General features: G+C 44.8%; 1 protein-coding gene across 1 annotated transcript in view; it reads left to right on the forward strand.

Moving 5' to 3' along the window:
- The first annotated feature begins 478 nt into the window (after positions 1-478).
- SLC51A (solute carrier family 51 member A) overlaps positions 479-18,418 on the forward strand; it is a 102,120-nt gene continuing 84,180 nt past the window's right edge. The window contains exon 1 of the mRNA XM_073589370.1: positions 479-1,111. The gene's annotated coding sequence lies outside the window, so the exon portion shown is untranslated. The remainder of the gene's footprint in view (positions 1,112-18,418) is intronic.

Genomic DNA, 18,418 nt, shown 5'->3' on the forward strand with positions numbered 1-18,418 from the left:
AGCAGAGCCTTGTGTGTACTTGTGTGGGGTCAGGGAGGGGTTTAACAAGGTGGATGTAGCAGAGCCGTGTGTGTACTTGTGTGGGGTCAGGGAGGAGTTTTACAAGGTGGATGTAGCAGAGCCGTGTGTGTACTTGTGTGGGGTCAGGGAGGGGTTTAACAAGGTGGATGTAGCAGAGCCGTGTGTGTACTTTGTGTGGGGTCAGGAGGGGTTTAACAAGGTGAATGTAGCAGAGCCGTATGTGTACTTGTGTGGGGTCAGGAGGGGTTTACAAGGTGGATGTAGCAGAGCCGTGTGTGTACTTGTGTGGGGTCAGGGAGGGGTTTAACAAGGTGGATGTAGCAGAGCCGTGTGTGTACTTGTGTGGGGTCAGGGAAGGGTTTAACAAGGTGGATGTAGCAGAGCCGTGTGTGTACTTGTGTGGGGACAGGGAGGGGTTTAACAAGGTGGATGTAGCAGAGCCGTGTGTGTTCTTGGGTGGGGTCAGGAGGGGTTTACAAGTTGTACGGAGCAGAGCCGTGTGTGTACGAGGTGTACGGAGCGAAGCCGTGTGTGTACGAGCAGAGCCGTGTGTGTACGAGATGTACGGAACGGAGCCCTGTGTGTACGGAGCTGAGCCGTGTGTTTATGGAGCGGAGCAGAGCCGGGGGTGTACGGAGTGAAGCTGCGTGTGTACAAGGTGTACGGAGCGGAGCCGTGTGTGTACAAGGCATACAAAGCGGAGCCGTGAGTGTACGAGGTGTATGGTGGGGAGCATTTATACCTCCCGAGTCCCAACTGTCCCGGATCCAGCGAGACAGTCCCGATTTTGAGAGAGAGACTGCCCCAGCCGGGAGCTTACTTTCCCCGCGGGACACAGGAGTACACAGCGGAGCCCCAAGGAGCAATTTAAAACTTGCACGTAACGTTCTACCGGAAGTGACGTGCTGGAAGCTGACCAGAAATTAGGTCATTTCAGTAGGAGATTGTGACGGAACCATGGAGGCACTTCATGGAATGCTTCAGATCCATCACCGTGTCCTCCTCTGACAGCGGACAGCGAGATCGCCTTGGAATCGGGGATGTCGGCCATGTGAGCGGATCATGATATGTCCTTCACCAGGAGGCTCAGGTAGGCACTACAATGGGAGCTGGGCTGCTATAGTATCTTTATAGAATTTTTCTTTCTCTGTTTCTTTCTCTCTCTGTTCTTTCTCTCTAATCTTTTTTTTCTCTCTCTGTTCTTTCGCTCTCTGTTCTCTTTCTTTCTTTCTGTCTCTGTTCTTTCTCTCTGTCTGTTCTCTCTTTCCTCTCTTTCTTTCTCTCTCTCTCTGTTCTTTCTTTCCCCTCTTCCTCTCTGTTCTTTCCCCTCTTTCTTTTTCTCTCTACCTCTCTGTTCTTTCTTTCCCCTCCTTTTTCTCTCTCTCCCTGTTCTTTTTTTCTGTCAACTCTTTTTCTCTCTCCGTTCTTTCTTTCCCCTTTTTTCTCTCCCTCTCTGTTCTTTATTCCCCTCTTTCTTTCTTTCTTTCTTTCTTTCTTTCTCTTTCTTTCTTTCTTTCTTTCTTTCTTTCTTTCTTTCTCTTTCTTTCTTTTTCTTTCTTTCTTTCTTTCTTTCTTTCTTTCTCTCTGTTCTTTTTTTCTGTCCACTCTTTCTCTTTGTTCTTTTTCTTTCTTTCTTCTTTCTCTCTGTTCTTTCTTTCCCCTCTTTCTTTCTCTATCTGTTCTTTCTTTCTTTACCCTCTTTCTCTTTCTCTCTGTTCTTTTCTTTCTCTCTCTGTTCTTCCTTTCTTTCTCTCTGTTCTTCCTTTCTCTCTGTTCTTTATTTTCTTTCTTTCTTTCTCTGTTCGTTCTTTCTATGTTCTTCCTTTCTTTCTCTGTTCTTCCTTCCATTCTTTCTCTTTCTTTCTCTGTTCTTTATTCCCCTCTCTTCTTTCTTTCATGCGTACACTACTAATCAGTAGCCTCCATCACATGAACGTGTTTTGCCACAGAGCGAGTGTCCGTGTGGATCACATGCGTGTCCGTGTGATCCACACAGAGAAGTCCGTTTTTGGCCGTCACCACGGATGTCACACGGCATGAGTCTTGGTATGTGTTAAGGGGGGGCCAACTGAGACTTTTTCGCCCGGGGCCCTCAAAAACCTGGAGCCGGCCCTGCCGCTGAGAGCATGGAATACAGGGCAAAAACAATAGCGTAGTCAGTAGCCAGCTGAGAGTGAGGTACTCAGGGGCAAGACAAAAGAGTAAACAGAGACAAGCCTAGGGGTCAGAGAACCAAGAAGGACAGAACAGAACCGAGAAGAAAATAGAGGTAGAAGTCAGGGGACAAACTGGGTCATGTACAGCAAAGCTCACACGCACAGAGGCACAACAATTACAGATGAGTAACCTGGGTCAGCTTCCTCTAACTGAGTACACGAAAGTATCACCAACACTGAACCCAGGAACTACCAGCATTAAATAGCTGCCCCAGAACCAAAAAGTCATGACAGTACCCCCCTCTCAACGGGGGGCCACCAGACCCCCAGGTGCCCCAGGAAATCGGGCATGAAAGGACCGCACCAGACGATCGGCATGAATCAATTGGGCAGGAACCCAAGATCGGTCCTCTGGACCATACCCCTTCCGGTGCACAAGATACTGGAGGGTACGACGGACCAACCGGGAATCCACAATGCACTCCACCTTGTACTCCTCCTGACTATCCACCAATACAGGTGGCGAGGGACCCAATATCCCTTCTTCCATAGCCCCCAATGGTTTCAGCAGGGCCCTATGGAATACATTGGGGATCTTAAAAGACAATGGGAGACGCAAACGAAATGCCACTGGGTTAACTACTTTTGTGATCTCATAAGGGCCCCAATTTCGCCGAAGGAACCTTAAGCTAATGTTCCTGGTGGACAGCCACACTTTATCTCCAACCCGGAGAGTAGGTCCCAAAGCCCGTCTCCTGTCAGCAAAAACCTTAAACTTCCTCTGAGCCTCCCCAATATTCTTCTGGACCTCCCGCCACAAATTCTCCAACTGCTGTACAGCCACATCAGCCCCAGGGCAACCGGAGTCCAAACGAGAAAACTCCCCAAAGTGTGGATTGAACCAGTAATTGCAGAAGAAAGGGGAGATACCTGTGGAGTGGTTAATACAGTTATTGAACGCAAATTCTGCTAAAGGCAAGACATCACACTAATCATTTTGACAGGAAGTGGAAAGACAGTGTAAAATTTGCTGCAACGACTGGTTGGTCCTTTCAGTCTGACCATTGGTCTCTGGATGGTATGCAGATGAAAAGGACTATGCAACCCCCAACCTTTTACAAAACGCTCTCCAAAACCTTGACACAAACTACATTCCACGGTCAGATACCACACTCATGGGCACACCATGCAATCGAACCACATGCTGTACGAACAACCTAGACAAGGTCTCCGCAGAGGGCAACGCCACCAAGGTGCAAAGTGTGCTTGTTTCGAAAACCTGTCCACCACCACCCAAATGACAGTATTACCCTTGAAAGGGGGAAGATTGGTGATAAAATCCATGGACAAATATGTCCATGGTCTATCAGGAACTGGCAAAGGCACCAATTCCTCAGCCGGCCGATTATGAGAACTCTTAGTGCGGGCACAAACTTCACAGGCAGACGCAAGCTTTTTAACATCAGACGTAAGTGAGGCCCACCATTAAACCTTCGTGATGGCTCCATGAGTAGCCGAGATCCCAGGATGTCTACTCAGGGTTGAATCATAGAACTCCTTGAGAACTCAGAGTTGAAACTAAGTAGGAACAGTTTATCAACCGGTTTGGATGGGGGAACCTGAGACTGAGCTTCCCGAATCTCCCATTCCAACTCTGATGACACATCAGCCACCACCACCCCAGGTTAAAGAATGGAGGATGGAGGCTCGGGGGGGAGAAGCTGGATCTAGTCTCCGGGACAAGGCATCGGCTTTCACATTCTTGGATCCCGGACGAAACGTGATTGAGAACTAGAACCGGGAAAAAAAGTGACCATCTAACCTGCCTAGGGGTCAACCTCTTAGCAGACTCAATATACGCCAGGTTCTTATGATCGTTAACCACAGTAATTGGATGCGCCGCCCCCTCCAAAAAATGCCTCCATTCCTCAAAGACCAACTTAACCACCAGAAGCTCCTGATTGCCCACATCATAATTTCTTTAAGCCGGGGAGAACTTCTTGGAGAAGGCGCAAGGTCTTAGATTGGTCAAAGTGGCGGACCCCTTGAACAACACCGCTCCCACCCCCACCTCTGAGGCATCAACCTCTACCACAAAGGGTTCAGATGGATCTGGTTGAACCAGAACCGGGGCAGTCATTAAGTATTTTTTCAAAGACAGAAATGCTGCTACCGCTGAGGCCAACCAGTTCTTAACATCAGCCCCCTTCTGCGTCAAGTCAGTGAGGGGCTTGACCACTTGTGAGAATCCCTTAACCCCTTCCTGACATCTGATGTACTATCCCATCCATGGGACCCGGGCCCCTATGCCCATGGATGGGATAGTACATCATAGTGATCAGCGGCGCTCACGGGGCGGTGCAGCCCGGGCTGGGATTACTGCCCCCAACAGGATGGCACACAGTTTGCACGGAGCCTGTGCTAGGAGGAGGTGTAGTGTTATATACAGTATATAGTGTAATATGGTGTATACAGGTCATACACATTGTGTGCAGTATATAGAGTGTAGTGTATGGTGAATACAGGCCAGACACATCGTGTGCGGTATATAAAGTGTAGTGTATGGTGTATGGAGGCCATACACATTGCGTGTGGTATATAGAGTGTAGTGTACAGTGTATACAGGCCATACACATCGTGTGTGGTATATAGAGTGTAGTGTATGGTGTATACAGGCCATACACATCGTGTGTGGTATATAGAGTGTAGTGTATGGTGTATACAGGCCGTACACATCGTGTGCAGGATATAGAGTGTAGTGTATGGTGTATACAGGGTCATACACATCGTGTGCGGTATATAGAGTGTACTGTATATACACTGCAACACTTCCTCTTTCTTGTCATTCTGTAGGATTCTGTCTGAGCTGTAGATGGGTGCCTCTACTCATAAATGGTGCACACTAGTGAGGAATCTCTTCTTTTATTGTATACTCCCTTATATGTGTATTGGAGGTTGGAGGTTGAGCACAGATTTGTACACCTCTAGATTATGTTAGTATGGGTTGTCAAAACTGGACATACCATCTCTTAGCTCCTTACCAATCTACAGAAGCACAAGACAGGGATGTTTCCTTCCCCCTTCTGCTCCTGTAGACCTTAGCACTCCTGGTGAATAGTCTGGACTTTAAGATTGAAAGTCATGGCATTGAAGCTAAAGGGAACCTGTCAGCAGGATTGTGCACCGTAACCTACAGACAGTGTCAGGTCAGTGCTGTTATATTGCTTAAAATGATACCTGGTGATGAAATCCATCTTATGGTTGTTCTTTAATCTTAATTTTCAGTTTTGAGTTAATGATATGCTCGTTCTTCGGGGCGGCCTATGGGGGGGTCTTCATGTGGTGCTCTGCTTAGGTATTCACAATGCAGACTGCTGACAGGTCACCTATCCCTCACTGACCTGCCCCCTAGTTTGCATAATGAAAACCTGTACATAGTGAAGAAAAAAAACATCTTCTGAAGGCAGGCTTCAGCCATGGCACCTGCGCTTCAGCATAATCTCATGTTTCATGTACCAATAATACATGTTCTTCATGTTATTCAGCTAGAAAAAAAAATAAATCAATTTGAAAATGACACCTGCCGCACCTGCGCAGTAGCAGCTATAGCTGTATATAGAGGTGATCCAATAGCTGCTACTGCGCGTTCGTGGGTGGCGCCATCTTGGTGTAGAAGAAAAAACAGTTTCTCCTCCAAGATGGTGCCATCCACGCTTGCACAGCAGCAGCTATTGGATCACAGCTATATACACCGATAGCTGCTACTGCGCAGGTGCGGCAGGCGTCATTTTCAAATTGATTTATTTTAATTTTTTTTCTAGCTGAATAACATGAAGAACATGTATTATTGGCACATGAAACATGTGATTATACTGAAGCGCAGGTGCCAGAGCTGGCGCCTGCCTACAAAAGTTTCTTTTTCTTCAATACGCACTCATTATGCAAACTAGAGGGCAGATCAGTGACCTGTCAGCTGTCAGCATTATGAATACCTAATCAGAGCACCGTGGCATGAAGTCCCCCCATAGGCCGTCCCGGAGCACGAGCATATCATTAACTAAAAGCTGAAAATAAAGATTAAAGAACAACCATAAGACGGATTTCATCAACCAAGGTATCATTTTAATCAGTATAATGGTACTGACCTGACACTGTGTGTAGGATACTGTGCACAATCCTGCTGGCAGGTTCCTTTTAAGTCTCCTATAAACTGGGGTGGCATGGTGGCTCAGTGGTTAGCACTGCAGCCTTGCAGCTCTGTGGTCCTGGGTTCAAAATCCCACCAAGGACAACATTTGCAAGGAGTTTGTATGTGCTCCCCGTGTTTGCGTGGGTTTCCTCAGGGTACTCTGGTTTCCTCCCATATTCCAAAGACATACTGATAGGGAATTTAGATTGTGAGCCCCATTGGGGAAAGTGCCAATAATGTCTGTAAAGCTCTGTGGAATTAAGGGCGCTATATAAAAAAATAAAAATGAAAACTATATTTGCAGATGATGTCCTTGTCATGCTCTTTACCATCCAAGACTCCCTGATGAATGTACTATAAATAGGGGGAAAACATTTCCTATGATTTGCCATGCAACAACACCTTTTTTACCACTTGGCCAAGCTCCATTGGTCCTAAAAACAAACCTTCTGGAAGACTCATTAGTTCATGCTGAAATTGATTAACCTCACAAGTGTCACATTATATAGATCTCTTTTTGCAAAACATAGTAGTGAAGTTACCATCCTATCTCAAAGACTCAGTATCACATCATAAGATATTTATTGGTTTTAATATGACTGAAATGTATTTTATGTATAACTTGTTTATCCAGTGGTGTTGTGTAGTTTGTGAAGTATTTTGTTTCCTCTCCTGCATTTCGCATTTATCTGCTTGATGAAGACTCTTGAGTATGAAGTCGAAATGTGTTGAATCTTTAAGGTAATAAAAAGAAAAGTTTCTAATTACCTGAGCTATGATGGTTTAATCCTTCAGATGTACTTCTCACTCTGGTGGCCATTGGAGTATCTATCTATATATATATATATATATATATATATATATATAAGAGGCATTGTGATTACTCGCTAATCCCGCCCCCTGCACAGTAGCTCCACCCCCCACCACATCACCACACACAATCCCGCCCCCACCCCATTACCACATACAATCCCGCCCCCACCACATCACCATACACAATCCCACCCCCCACCACATTACCACACACAACCCCGCCCCCCACCACATTACCACACACAAACCAGCCCCCACACCACATCACCACACACAATCCCGCCCCCCAACATATCACCACACACAATCCCGCCCCCCACCACATTACCACACACAATCCCGCCCCCCACCACATTACCACACACAATCCCGCCCCCCCACCACATTACCACACACAATCTGGCCCCCACACCACATCACCACAAACAATCCCGCCCCCCACCACATTACCACACACAATCCCGCCCCCCACCACATTACCACACACAATCCGGCCCCCACACCACATTACCACACACAATCTGGCCCCCACTCCACATCACCACACACAATCCCGCCCCCCCACCACATCACCACACACACAATCCCGCCCCCCACCACATCACCACACACAATCCCGCCCCCCACCCCATCACCACACCCAATCTTGCCCCCCACCACATCACCACACACAATCCCGCCCCACCACATCACCACACACAATTCCGCCCCCCCAACACATCACCACACACAATCCCGCCCCACACCACATCACCACACACAATCCCGCCCCCCCACCACATCACCACACACAATCCCGCCCCCCACCACATCACCACACACAATCCCGCCCCCCACCACATCACCACACACAATCCCGCCCCCCACCACATCACCACACACAATCCCACCCCCCCACCACATCACCACACACAATCTCGCCCCCCCACCACATCACCACACACAATCCCGGCCCCCCACCACATCACCACACAATCCCGGCCCCCCACCACATCACCACACATAATCCTGCCCCCCACCACATCACCACACATAATCCCGCCCCCCACCACATCACCACACATAATCCCGCCCCCCACCACATTACTGAACATAATCCCGCCCCCTACCACATTACCACATACAATCCCGCCCCCACCACATCACCACACACAATCCCACCCCCCACCACATTACCACACACAATCCCGCCCCCCACCACATTACCACACACAAACCAGCCCCCACACCACATCACCACACACAATCCCGCCCCCCAACATATCACCACACACAATCCCGCCCCCCACCACATTACCACACACAATCCCGCCCCCCACCACATTACCACACACAAACCAGCCCCCACACCACATCACCACACACAATCCCGCCCCCCAACATATCACCACACACAATCCCGCCCCCCACCACATTACCACACACAATCCCGCCCCCCACCACATTACCACACACAATCTGGCCCCCACACCACATCACCACACACAATCCCGCCCCCCACCACATTACCACACACAATCCCGCCCCCCACCACATCACCACACCCAATCTTGCCCCCCACCACATCACCACACACAATCCCGCCCCACCACATCACCACACACAATTCCGCCCCCCCAACACATCACCACACACAATTCCGCCCCCCCAACACATCACCACACACAATCCCGCCCCACACCACATCACCACACACAATCCCGCCCCCCCACCACATCACCACACATAATCCCGCCCCCCACCACATTACTGAACATAATCCCGCCCCCCTACCACATTACCACAAATAATCCCGCCCCCCCACCATATTACCACAAATAATCCTATCCCCCACCACATTACCGCACATAATCCTGCCCCCCACCACATTACCACGCACAATCCCGCCCCCCACCACATCACCACACATAATCCTGCCCCCCACCACATTACCACACATAATCCCGCCCCCCACCACATTGCCACACATAATCCGGCCCCCCTCCACATTACCACACATAATCCCGCCCCCCACCACATTACCACACATAATCCGGCCCCCCCACATTACCACACGAGGCTCCGTCCCCCCACAGTTTCGTTATGAAATTTGTTTAGATGCTGGAATGAATAAAAAACGCACATCTTACTGAATCCAGTTTGTTTTTGATTTTACACTGTGAATAAAATGTATCATTAGTATTATTCAGATTTTTAATGATTATTATTGTTATTAACTTCAGTTTAATATAATTTACCACCTGCGTAAGCACTATTGAATGTTGTCATTATTTACTTTAGTTTAATCACCAGCAGCGTTAATTAGATAGCAATGAGCGTGCCGAGCGTTAGCTGGCTGGAAACAGCTAGTATTTGCATACTTGGGGAATTACGCAAAACCGTGTCTATCAAATTCCTCATTTTCCTGGGTTATGAGGCTGCATTTACACTGAAAGATTACCGTGAACAATTGTTCTTAAGAATGTTCATTTCACAATAGTCTTTCAGTGTAAACAGGCTGCAGGTCACCCGATCTTTTGTGGAGCGCATAAGCAGAACTTGCACTGCTGAGAACTATGTAATCAATAATAGTCCATTTAAGGTATAAAACACTGGTTTAGCATTGAAGCCACTAAAACTGATTCCTTGGAATTATTTTATACTGTCTGGACTCGCTGGATAGACTCGCATCCTGAGCCGCTCTCTAAGTGTCTCCCCCTGAGTGATTTATATGGAAAGATAAGAGGTTATTTTTTATTTCTGATCTGAGCATTTAATCTAGCTTGGTTAATGATATGATATACTGTAATGCTATATTCGGCATAAATTCTGATTATAGACTGACATAAGTGTCATTAATTGCACTAAGTTTGGGTAATTAATGGTGTATAAAGCTTCTATTACCAGGATCTTATTCCCAATTAAGAATTCCCCTCCCTCTTCCCATTCTTCCTTTTTTATTTTATTTCTTTCGCCTTACTTTTTCTTTTGTTTTCATGTGTTAATTGTCAGAGTATAAACCATAATGCTTGTTACCCCCCTATGTGGTGAAATCGTTAAGCACTGAAGTTTATTTTCTATGTTGTCAAAATTTCAATAAAACAATTTTGAAACAAAAGCATTGGTTCATTGCATTTCAACACTTAAGCTCAACAACCACTGACTGTGAATAATTTTATCTCAAGGAGACAAAGGTGTACACATCGGTCCATAAAGTAGTACATCTTTATTAGATAACAAAGAAATGACAGGATAATATTATTCAAATGGTGCCTCACAAAGGGATTCGCCAATAGGTCAAATAAATGCAGTAGTGTATACAATCAAAATTGGACTTCTGTCAGTCAAAAATAGATGACACTGGGTATTCCCCATAAATTTGTATAAAGCACTATACTGCAAAACAATTGTGAACTTATAGCAGGCTAAAGAGACTAATTAGGATAGAAAGTACTACCTTACAGCAATGTTTGCAGCCTCAATAAGATGAAGCACCGCATCCCTCCACCCTGATGCGCGTTTCGCCCTGCTTCTAGGCAAAAAACAAACTGAGCAAGGAAGTGAACCAGCTATATATTCAAGCAGTATAATTTTATTGTAGCAAATCAGTTATAAAAACCACATATAAAACAAAGAAACAGGAGAGAGTGGCAAAGAACCTCACATACCCAGGTAGCAGATGTAAATATGACCTTAAACATATCAAAAATACAATATTAGGTTAGAATCATAGAATCATAGAATCGTAGAGTTGGAAGGGACCTCCTGGGCCATCTGGTCCAACCCCCTGCTCAAAGCAGGATTCGCTAAATCATCCCAGTTAGATGTCTGTCCAGCCTCTGTTTAAAGACTTCCATTGAAGGAGAACTCACCACTTCTCGTGGCAGCCTGTTCCACTCATTGATCACTCTAACTGTCAAAAAGTTTTTTCTAATATCTAATCTGTGTCTCCTCCCATTCAGCTTCATCCCATTGCTTCTAGTCTTTCCTTGTGCAAATGAGAATAAAGTTGATCCTTCTACAATGTGACAGCCCTTTAGATATTTGTAGACAGCTATTAAGTCTCCTCTCAGTCTTCTCTTTTGCAAACTAAACATTCCCAAATCCTGCAACCTTTCCTCATAAGACAGGGTTTGCAGACCGGTCACCATTCTGGTCGCTCTTTTCTGAACTTGCTCCAGTTTGTTGATGTCTTTTTTAAAATGTGGTGCCCAAAATTGGACACAATATTCCAGATGAGGTCTGGAGCTCATAGAATAAATCAAGGTCTGTAGACAAAAATCCTGTAATGATCTAATGAAAAATTGTATTCCCATGTGGGATAGTCAGGAACCAAGGAAAGGCTGAAATAAGCTGCAGGTAGTAGACATTAATGAAGTATGCAATGTTGGCAAGTATCACATGTGACCCATTAAGCGGTCAAAACAAATATCAACAAATTTGCACTTGTAAGACCAATAGTAACTTGAAATAAGAACACCATTCCCAATTCAAATATAAAGGGAGGCAATTGGTGATATCTAAAAGAGATAAAACATGCGTCACATGTGAAACAAACGGATTAACTAATGTACTCATCTGTACCTGGGTGCTGGGAGAAGAGGTTTCCCAATGCGCGTTTCGCTTTAGCTTCTTCGGGGGGAATACATAGGATGATAAGAGGGGCTATCCTTTTATATGCACACTCACCATTATATGTGTCTAATGCAGAAATGTTGGCTCTTCCGTTGGCTGTGCCGGGCTGGAAATCACAGGTGCAGCATGCCACATGACACAACCCCGACCCCGCCAATACGTCAGCTGGAAGGAGGGGAAGTGCAACACTTTTAGGACGTGTTGCCGTGGCAACTGCACAGCTGGCCGGCCCACAGGAGCACACACCATGTTATGAAGGGTGAGAAGGACTGCACGATATCTGTGCGCACCACGTTACAGAATGTATGTGTCCACACTCTGTATACAGCCATCTAATTGTAAATACATCATGTAGTAACCATAAGGATGAGAGAATTGAAAAATACCGATATATTCTCATCTTATTTAGTAAGCTTTATTCTCATAATTATATATTGTGCCAAAGTGAGTTTTAAATAGAAAGAGGAAATAACATGCATATTTAAAGTGACAGTGTACAATATATCATAGAGCTAACATACCACTATGTCTTGTTATAATATGTAAAAAAACAAACAAAAACATACTCATGGATAAAGTGCCATAAAAGGTGAACAATACAAGGTGAATTAGAGTGCAGTAAGACCATATTTAAAGTGACACTGTATGATATGAAAAAGACAAGCAACTGGAAAAAAAACCTTAAAAACACAAAAGAGATGACTGATAAGGATATTTAGTGGATAAGAATAATATACAGGGTGGGTCATTTATATGGATACACCTGGGTGGGCCATTTATAAAATGGCTGCCTTGGTCACCACCCATCTTGAATGTTGTAAGGATTTGCTGCGGATTGAATGCTGCGTACAGCCACAGCGTTCAATACGTCGAGTCCAGATGTTACAGCATAGTGGAGGGGATTTTATGAAATCCCGCCTCCACTATGCGTGCAGGGACACGGGTGTCACACCCAAAATTACGGACATGCGGCACGTCTTTCTAGACCGCAGCATGTCTATTTATCTCGTGGAGGCACTCCATCTCTGCAAGATAAATAACCCAGTCTATGGATAGGATGCAGTGATTCCGCATGTGTTCAATGAACGCATCCGAAATCACCGCAAAACAAAAGCCAGCAGTTTCCAAAGCGCTGCCAGCATGCAGTGTGGAAACATACCCTTAGGGTTGGGAATAGGTTTAGGGGTGTGTTGGAGTTAGGGTTGTGATTAGGGTTATGGTTATGGTTGGGATTAGGGTTAGGAGTGTGTTGGGGTTAGGGTTGTGATTAGGGTTAGGGTTATCATTAGGGTTGGGATTATGGTTAGGAGTGTGTTGGGGTTAGGGTTGGGATTAGGGTTATGGTTAGGGTTGGGATTAGGGTTAGGGATGTGTAAAGGTTAGGGTTGGAGTTAGAATTGGGGTGTTTCCACTGTTTAGGCACATCAGGGGGTCTCCAAACGCAACATGGCGCCACCATTGATTCCAGCCAATTTTGGGGTTCAAAAAGTCAAACGGTGCTCCCTCCCTTCTGAGCTCTGGCGTGCGCCAAAACAGTGGTTTCCCCCACATATGGGGCATCAGCGTACTCAGGGCAAATTGCACAACAACTTTGGGGGTCTAATTTCTCCTGTTACAGTTGGGAAAATAAAATATTGGGGGCTAAAAAACATTTTTGTGGAAAAAAATTATTTTTTTATTTTCACGGCTCGGCATTAAAAACTTCTGTGAAGCACTTGGGGGTTCAAAGTGCTCACCACACATCTAGATGAGCTCCTTGGTGGGTCTAGTTTCCAAAATGGGGTCACTTGTGGGGGGGTTTCTACTGTTTATGCACATCAGGGGCTTTCCAAGCGCAACATGATGCCCGCAGACCATTCCATTAAAGTCGGCATTCCAAAAGTCACTACTTCCCTTTCGAGCCCCGACGTGTGCCCAAACAGTCTCCCCCCCCCCCCACATACGGGGTACCAGCATACTCAGGACACATTGGAAAACAAGTTTTGGGGTTCAATTTCTCCTGTTGCCTTTCTGAAAATAAAAAATTGCGGGCTAAAAAATCATTTTTGTGGAAAAAAATATGATTTTTTTATTTTCACAGCTCTGCATTATAAACTTTAGTGAAATACTTGGGGGTTCAAAGTTCTCACAACACATCTAGATAAGTTCCTTGAGGGGGACTATTTTCCAAAATGGGGTCACTTGTGGGGGGTTTCTACTGTTCGGCCACATCAGGGTTCTGCAGACGCAACATGACGCCCCCTGACCATTCCCTAAAAATGTCTGCATTCCAAAACTGCGCTCCTTCCCTTCCGAGCCCTGCCATGCATCCAAACAGTGGTTCCCCCAAACATATGGGGTATCTGAGTACTCATGACAAATTGCACAACAACTTTTATGGTCCAATTTCTCCTGTTATCCTTGTGAAACTAAAAATTTGGGGGTGAAAACATCATTTTTGTGGAAAAAAAATTATTTTTTATTTTCATGGCTCTGCGTTAAAAACTTTTGTAAAGCACTTGGGGATTTAAAGTGCTCACCACACATCTAGATAAGCTACTTGGTGGGTCTAGTTTCCAAAATAGGGTCACTTGTGGGGGGTTTCTACTGTTTAGACACATCAGGGGCTCTGCAAAAGCAACATGATGCCTGCAGACCATTCCATCAAAGTCTGCATTCCAAAACGACGCTCCTTCCTTTTCGAGCTCTGCCATGCGCCCAAACAGTGGTTCCCCCTCACATATGGGGTATTGGCATACTCAGGACAAATTGCACAACAACTTTTGTAGTACAATTTCTCCTGTTAACTTTGTGAAAGTAAAAATTTGGGGGTGAAAACATCTCTTTTGTAGAAAAAAAAGATTTCTTATTTTTACGGCTTTGCGTTAAAAGCGTTTGTAAAGCACTTGGGGGTTCAAAGTGCTCACCACACATCTAGATAAGTTCCTTAAGGGGTCTAGTTTGCAAAATGGTGTCACCTGTGGGTGGTTCCACTGTTTAGGCACATCAGAGGGTCTCCAAACATGACATGGCGTCCGATCTCAATTCCAGACAATTCTGCATTGAAAAGGTCAAATGGCGCGCCTTCCCTTCCGAGCTCTGCTGTGTGCCCAAACAGTGGTTTACTCCCATATATGGGGTATTGGCATACTCTGGACAAATTGGACAACAATGTTTGTAGTCTATTTTTTCCTCTTGTGAAAATAAAAATTTTGGGGCGAAAATATCATTTTTGTAGAAAAAATATGATTTTTTTTACGGCTCTACGTTATAAACCTCTGTGAAGCACTTGGGGGTTCAAAGTGCTCCCCACACATCTAGATAAGTTTCTTAGGGGGTCTAGTTTCCAAAATGGTGTCACTTGTGGGGGGTTTTCCACTGTTTAGGTACATTAGGGGCTCTCCAAAGGTAACATGGCGTCCGATCTCAATTCCAGCCAATTCTGCGTTGAAAAAGTCAAACGGTGCTCCATCTCTTCCGAGCTCTGCCGTGCACCCAAGCAGAGGTTTACCCCCACATATGGGGTATCAGCATACTCAGGACAAATTGCACAACAACTTTTGGGTCCAATTCCTCTTGCTACCCTTGGTAAAATAAAAAATTGGGGGTAAAAAGATCATTATTGTGAAAAAAACTGGATGTTTTATTTTTATGGCTTTACGTTATAAACTTCTGTGAAGCACTTGGGGGTTCAAAGTGCTCACCACACATCTAGATAATTTCTTAGGGGGTCAAGTTTCCAAAATGGTGTCTCTTGTGGGGGTTTCCATTGTTTAGGCACATCAGGGGCTCTCCAAACGCAACATGGCGTCCAATGTCAATTCCAGCAAATTCTGCATTGAAAAAGTCAAACGGCGCTCCTTCTGTTCCGAGCTCTGCTGTGAACCCAAACAGTGGTTTACCCCCACGTATGGGGTATTGGCGTATTCAGGAGAAATTGCACAACAAATTTTGTGGTTCATTTTCTCTTTTAACACTTGTGAAAATAAAAAAAATTGGTTCTGAAGTACATTTTTTGTAAAAAAAAGTTAAATGTTATTTTTTCCTTCCACATTTCTTCAGTTCCTGTGAAGCACGTAAAGGGTTAATTATCTTCTTGAATGTGGGTTTGAGCACCATGAGGGGTCCAGTTTTTAGAATGGTGTCACTTTTGGGTATTTTCTGTCATGTACACCCCTCAAAGTGACTTTAAATGTGATGTGGTCCCTAAAAAAAAATGGTTTTGAAAAAATGAGAAATCTCTGGTCAACTTTTAACCCTTATAACTTCCTAACAAAAAAAATTTTGTTTCCAAAATTGTGCTGATGTAAAGTAGACATGTGGGAAATGTTATTTACAGTTAGGTCCATATATATTTGGACAGAGACAACATTTTTCTCATTTTGGTTCTAGACATTACCACAATGAATTTTAAACAAAACAATTCAGATGCAGTTGAAGTTCAGACTTTCTGCTTTAATTTGAAGGTATCCACATTAAAATTGCATGAAGGGTTTAGGAGTTTCAGCTCCTTAACATGTGCCACCCTGTTTTTAAAGGGACCAAAAGTAATTGTACAATTGACTCCAAGGCTATTTTATGGACAGGTGTGGGCAATCCCTTCGTTATGTCATTCTCAATTAAGCAGATAAAAGGCCTGGAGTTGATTTGAGGTGTGGTGCTTGCATTTGGAAGGTTTTGCTGTGAAGGAGACATGTGGTCAAAGAAGCTCGCCATGCAGGTGAAACAAGCCATCCTTAAGCTGCAAAAACAGAAAAAACCCATCCAAGAAATTGCTACAACATTAGGAGTGGCAAAATCTACAGTCTGGTACATCCTGAGAAAGAAAGAAAGCACTGGTGAACTCATCAATGTAAAAAGACCTGGGCGCCCACGGAAGACAACAGTGGTGGATGATCGCAGAATAATCTCCATGGTGAAGAGAAACCCCTTCACAACAGCCAAACAAGTGAACAACACTCTCCAGGAGGTAGGCGTGTCAATATCCAAATCTACCATAAAGAGAAGACTGCATGAAAGTAAATACAGAGGGTTCACTGCACGGTGCAAGCCAGTCATAAGCATCAAGAATCAAAAGGCTAGACTGGACTTTGCTAAAAAACATCTAAAAAAAACCCAGCACAGTTCTGGAAGAACATTCTTTGGACAGATGAAACCAAGATCAACTTCTACCAGAATGATGGAAAGAGAAAAGTATGGCGAAGGCGGCGTGGTTCAGCTCATGATCCAAAGCATACCACATCATCTGTAAAACACGGCGGAGGCAGTGTGATGGCTTGGGCATGCATGGCTGCCAGTGGCACTGGGTCACTAGTGTTTATTGATGATGTGACACAGGACAGAAGCAGCCGAAAGAATTCTGAGGTATTCAGAGCCATACTGTGTGCTCAGATCCAGCCAAATGCAGCCAAACTGGTCGTCGTTTCATACAGATGGACAATGACCCAAAACATAAAGAAGTGGAATATTCTTAAATGGCCAAGTCAGTCACCTGATCTCAACCCAATTGAGCATGCATTTCACTTGTTAAAGACTAAACTTCAGACAGAAAGGCCCACAAACAAACAGCAACTGAAAACCACCGCAGTGAAAGCCTGGCAGAGCATCAAAAAGGAGGAAACACAGCGTCTGGTGATGTCCATGAGTTCAAGACTTCAGGCAGTCATTGCCAACAAAGGGTTTTCAACCAAGTACTAGAAATGAACATTTTATTTACAATTATTTAATCTGTCCAATTACTTTTGGTCACTTTAAAAACAGGGTGGCACATGTTAAGGAGCTGAAACTCCTAAACCCTTCATCCAATTTTAATGTGGATACCCTCAAATGAAAGCTGAAAGTCTGAACTTCAGCTGCATCTGAATTGTTTTGTTTAAAATTCATTGTGGTAATGTCTAGAACCAAAATTAGAAAAATGTTGTCTCTGTCCAAATATATGTGGACCTAACTGTATTAAGTAATTTGTGTGACATATCTCTTTGATTTAAGGGTATAAAAATGTAAAGTTTGAAAATTGCAAAATTTTAAAAACTTTCGCCATATTTCCATTTTTTTTTTTCATAAATTAACACAAGTCATATCGAAGAAATTTTACCACTAGCATGAAGTATAATATGTCACGAAAAAACAATCTCAGAATCAGCGGGATCCGTTAAAGTGTTCCAGAGTTATAGCCTCATAAATTGACAGTGGTCAGAATTGTAAAAATTGGCCTGGTCATTAAAGGGAACCTGTCACCCTCCCCCAGGAATTTTTAAGTAAAAGAGCCACCTTGTGCAGCACTAAGCACTAATGCTGCATTCTGTTAAGGTGGCTCTGTTACTTAGCTTCCGTTCCACCGCAGAAATAATCTTTTATAAAATTGTTCAAAAATACCTGAAATTTGACAGGGGGGCAGGTCTTTCCCCCTCTGACAGACGCCTTGCATCCATCACTCATTTCGTATTTGGCGCCGCATCCTCAGTTTTCTTTTGAAATGCGGTGCCTGCGCTTACTTTATCTTCTTGGGTATGCGCAGTCAGCGTTGCCCGATGTGCCCATGCTCTCAGATCACATCCCGGCCTTCATATCGCGTGGCCACAGATCCCGCCCCGCAGTCGCTTATGATTTATTCACACTGCGGGGCTGGGAATCTTGGGCATGAGAG

Source organism: Dendrobates tinctorius, unplaced genomic scaffold (assembly GCF_039654945.1).
Source record: "Dendrobates tinctorius isolate UK_male_01 unplaced genomic scaffold, ASM3965494v1 ptg000107l, whole genome shotgun sequence".
NCBI lineage: Eukaryota > Metazoa > Chordata > Amphibia > Anura > Dendrobatidae > Dendrobates > Dendrobates tinctorius.